Source organism: Formica exsecta, unplaced genomic scaffold (assembly GCF_003651465.1).
Source record: "Formica exsecta isolate Colony F162 unplaced genomic scaffold, ASM365146v1 scaffold149, whole genome shotgun sequence".
Lineage (NCBI taxonomy): Eukaryota > Metazoa > Arthropoda > Insecta > Hymenoptera > Formicidae > Formica > Formica exsecta.
In genome coordinates, this window is record NW_021848818.1 from 1095687 (window position 1) to 1100991 (window position 5305).

Below are 5305 nucleotides of genomic sequence, written 5' to 3' on the forward strand. Positions count from 1 at the left end.
AGAAAAAATATATATATCTATAATTAAAAAAAGAAATAAAATAATCAGAGAAAAAGAGAAAATTGAAGCGCAGGGGCTTAATTATAACCACATCGACGAATCATCGGGCAATGAATAGGCTCGATTTGCGCTTTGTTTCTGCCCGCAGGCTTCCGGTTCCGTGGCTCCTGTATGGTTTGATCTACGGGAAACCCGTGGAGGTGAACTCGGTGGGCATGGTGTGCAGCATAGCGATATTGTTCTGCATGCTGCTCTTCGTGATCATGAGCATCGCCTGCTTCAGATGGAAGATGAACAAGGGCCTCGGTTTCACGATGTTCATCCTCTACTTCGTCTTCGTCGCCGTTTCGCTGATGTTCGAGTACGAATGGTTGGTCTGCCCGGTGTAGGGCAGCCGGTGCAGCAGAGGTATTAGAACCTCCTCCGGAAGAAAGGCGACACGTCTACGAACGGACGCACACTTACGAATCTCGTCATCATCATCGTCATCGTCGTCGGCGAGTCTCGGCCGACGAGAGAACTCTTCCTTGCGGTCGAGCCGAGAAGGAAATCGCGCAAACCCAGTCATTACCTTCCCGCGTGCGCGTGAAGGGAATTTAATGATCGAACGGCAATAGCAGCACCATGAACACATATACACACAAACACACACGTACATATATACATGCGCACAAGCACACATACATATATACACGGTACTATCACCGATCATCAGGTCACAGCAGTTTTGTGTATCACGCAGAGGCGTTTTGTTCTTATAGTCGCGCGCGAGAGGTGTACATATTGTATAAATCTTGAAATACCTGAAACGAAATACTCGTCTTGTTAAGGATTAATCGAGCGTGCCACTTCGCTCGAGTGCGCTACCTTATTATTTAGGCATGGCGAGCGCGTTAGCTGATCGTGCCAAGGACCAAACCAGCATAATTTTATATAATCCGTAGAAGAATCCTTTGGCGCACGTATATAGTTCGAGTCTCTCTGGTCATACTCTTCTTTCTTTCTTTTTCTTCTTCTTTCTCGTTCTCTTGTCGCTTAATAAGCAATACCGTACGTGAGATGAATTAATAATTGCGGAATGCTTATTAATTCATTGACTAGACTTTTGCAACAAAAGTCTACAAAAAATTATATCTTAGCAATCTCCTCGATCAAAAAGTTTCCAAGTCTAATCATACGATATCGCATCAAATGTCGCTTGATTCGTGCATTTACCGAAATGTTTTTTACGCGTTTTTTTGAATTTATCTACACAATCAATAGCAATAATATCAAATTTATAAAAAGAAAAACGCAAAGTTACTTCGTCAGTGTACACAATGTTCCAGTGAGGCTTCTTTCGTTTGACTCCTTGGCACGCTCACGTGTCCAAATATATTATATATAACGTTATCCTTAGAGAGAGAAAGAGAGAGAGCAAGTGACCTGACCGCTCGCCGATTTTCCTCTAAAAATAGAACTCTTTTCACTTCTAATCGTAGAATAGTTCGATATAACTTTAATCTATTATGCTCACGAAATTCCAACTTGATGCGGTGTGCTGTTCGACGTTTCGTTTCGACGATGTATACTCGTGAATCTCAAATGTACGCTATATGTTTACAATTCGTTTACAAGTCTTTTTACTTTAATGTGTTAATCACAACGCTATAATATACAAAGACATATAAATTATGCATGTATTATGCGAGCTTTCACAGCAAAAGATTACAAAACGTGCAAAAAATATCTTATTTCTTCCCATGTTTATGATAAATTTCTTAATACATTACATACATTATTTTAATTAAAGTAAGATTGTGTTTGGTCAGTTAAAATATAAAATGTTTCCTACATTCGAGAAATTACATTAGAGAGATATCACTGAAAGTCTCTAAATATCGATTAAACGAAATAAACGATCTAAATATTCATTAAACGATATGATTCAGACACTGGTAAACACACGTTCCAAATGAAACGATCGATCGTCGCAGCGGATTTTCAGTATACGATCGGAACGGATGTTGCTGTTGATACGTGAATAAGATAGAGTAGTGATAAAAATGCGAGACGTTTTTTAGCAATCAATTAATCTTGCCTGCGCTGATTATATTTTTGCTTTTCATTTTATTAAATTGCTAGAAACAAGTTCAGGGACATTCATTTGGCTCTCTTTAATTGTTCATTTAACATTTGATTCAGGGGAAACATACATTGTTTATAAGAAATGTATTATATTTTCATGGAAAGTCGTTCAAATCGTAGCAATTTATTTATTGCTGATCAGCATCGAGTGAGTCCATTCGGATAATGCAAAATACGTCTCGTTTGCGTAAGACATTTAGATCCGATTCCGAGCGTGTTTTTTAAATACAATTACTATCACTACTCTCGTAACTATAATCTGTAAGCGACATGCGAAAGCAGACCTTCCTAAGTGCATAGAGAAAACTCTTGCAAATCGCATATTCGAATTGATAAATAGATCGCGCGAAGATTCTTATAACCAATCGAGAACACTTGTATCGCTTGTTGATGCACTTTACGCACGATCGAATCCTCATGTGCGATACATTTTCTCTGCATAGAGAAAGTATCGATACGATATGCAAAAACTACTAAAATTACGGAACGTGCAGATAATGCATCGTAAAAAAGAAACGAGCACGAGTCGCTTAGACGTTGCACTTTCCGTGATATCCCATCGCTTGATACTCTCCAAGCAACAATTCTTTTCCCTAAATTCTTTCAAGTTTTCAACATTGCATTACGACGCACTACTAAAAGATATCGTTAGAAAATATTAACTTACTATTATGATTGTTACGTGTACACACAGTAAAGACAAACGGGTAACAGGATGAATAACGAGTTCACGAAGGTATGCATGTGTGTGAGATTGAGAAAAAGAGAGAGAGAGAGAGAGAGAACGATAATGAGTAAGAAAGAGAGGGAGAAAAAAAATAGGCTCATGTATAGAGTTTAAAGTGTGAATAATGAGCGATTTTTAAGTTACAGGACCCGTGTTGTAAAAAGCGTTTGTAAAGGATACGTTTTAAGAACATAGAGATAATAGTTATAATGTGATATCGATTATATTAACGTACGAGGTGAGAAGAAAATGTTATTATACATACCTACCACGTTTTGAGAGATACAAACAGAGAAGTGATATTCTAGCCTGAACGCCTAAAAGCGGCCTAGCTTTTTATTAAGCCCACAGCTGGCGCAAAAATTGATCCATGGCGCGAAGAGATAAGAAAGAGACCATAATTATATAAAAAAAATTCTGTCAACATTAATCGATAAGGCGAATTTTAGATTATCAAACTCGTACGTATAGTATGAAGAAAATTTGGTGCGACGCAAAACGCATTATATGGAGAATATACATACACACGTATATTATATTCGCATATAACGGTATATATATTTTTTTCTATGGTCCTGATATTGGAAGCATGGGGGACGGTCTCTCGCAGCTTACGCTCCGCGTCGCGTCTGACAATGAGTTATTTTACGTTTAGCCTTCCGATGTTACATGTCCACGATGATAACGAACAACAATTTGTCACATCAATTTTTTTTTTAACGTGAGACATAACCGGTTATGTTAAACGACGAAGAATAGTCAAACTCCACAACGATATAAGCTTGAAAAAAAGAAATTGTGCAGATGTCTGTAGCTATTCGAAATATAGGTAAAATTATAGTTACGATGCAAGCGATGAATGGCAACAATATGATCTCTCCGAGGTATCGATCATTAATTAAGATAGCAATGCTCCTTTTCGCGACAGAGCATTACGTTGAGAAAAAGGATTTCGCCTGCATGGCAATACTGCCAATTAATTCTAAAAAAAAAAAAAAATTCACCTAAACACTTCCTTTTTATGAAATTTTATTTATCAATATAAACGTTTTGAGACTTTTTTATCCGCGAGCCTTTTTAATTATAAGTGGTTTCAGTCTTATATCACGTTTTTATCCAATGAATAAACTATATCTGAAATTGAAAAGATTGTGAATGGAGAAAAAAAGAAATAAGGCATTATTCTTAAATAGCATAGACAAACTTCGAAACACAGGCACAATTATGAGATTTCTGTAAATGAAAATCTCTTAGGCGCGTGAGCGGATGAACTTTTACTCAGCGTATGAAAAAGATGTAATCAAAATCGCTCGATACGGACGTGATAGCTAGCGGCGAACCGCCCTTCGGATTTAGCGGCGATCACCAACGGAAAACAAAGCCGGGTTCCTTCGTGACGTCGAACATAAATGGGGAAATGTGTACGAGCTGCGGGAGAAAAGTGGGGAATATAGTGCCGAGGCATTTTGCGCCGTGGTGTGCGGGGTACGAAAAGGATTAGTCTGTCAGTCGCAAGCGAAACAACGAAAGCGGATTAGCAGTGAATCGCGTGATAAGTCGAAGGTCGTGCCGGAGGGCACAAAGCGCAGCGGTGCTCGCGTAATTTATGCTTTGTAATATACCATAGGACAAACATCATCGACATTGGTGAAGAGAGATGGCCCGTTTTGGTTTTGAACGTCGACTCGAGAGATTAATACTTTCCGTGAGTTGCCTGGATATAAACGTGTGTGTATAAGAAAATAGCTCGCCTCGTGATATATTCCCCTCCAGAAAGAATGACATGAAGAGATTTCAAATGTACACGGCATGCCATTGATTTCGATACTTTTTAGCGACTCGAGTTGTACATATATAGTTATATATACATATATACATATATATACATATGTATGTATGTATGTATGTATCAGTTGTATGTAAGATATATATGTACTATATTTTAGTACATGAAATTTGATTCGATTCTTGTGTTATCAAATTGTCAGAACGCACGTATGTACACTGGCACATTTATTTATAGAGCATGAAAATAACAATAAAAAAGACAAAGAGAGAGAGAGAGAGAGAGAAAGAGAGAGAAGAAAATTGAAATAAAATAAAGAAAATAAAATTTATTTCAATGCATACATGCACGCAGATACACACACACACACACACACACTCACACACACACACACATATATATATATATATTTACGTTCGAGATGTGAACGCGACGAGACGGAGTGTGTTTTCGAAAGATGAAAATTGTTTGTCCGGCAAGTTTGTCAAGACTAAAGTGCAATGCATCGATGCCAACCCTATTACGTAAGGGATACATTTATGTGAAAGAGAACGAGAACGAAACAAATTCCCACCAGTTAATGCATTCAACCCGAAACAGTATAATCAGTATCCGATATAGACCATTCTAAATTTATAAGAGCGTCTCTCTCGTAAAAAATCTTT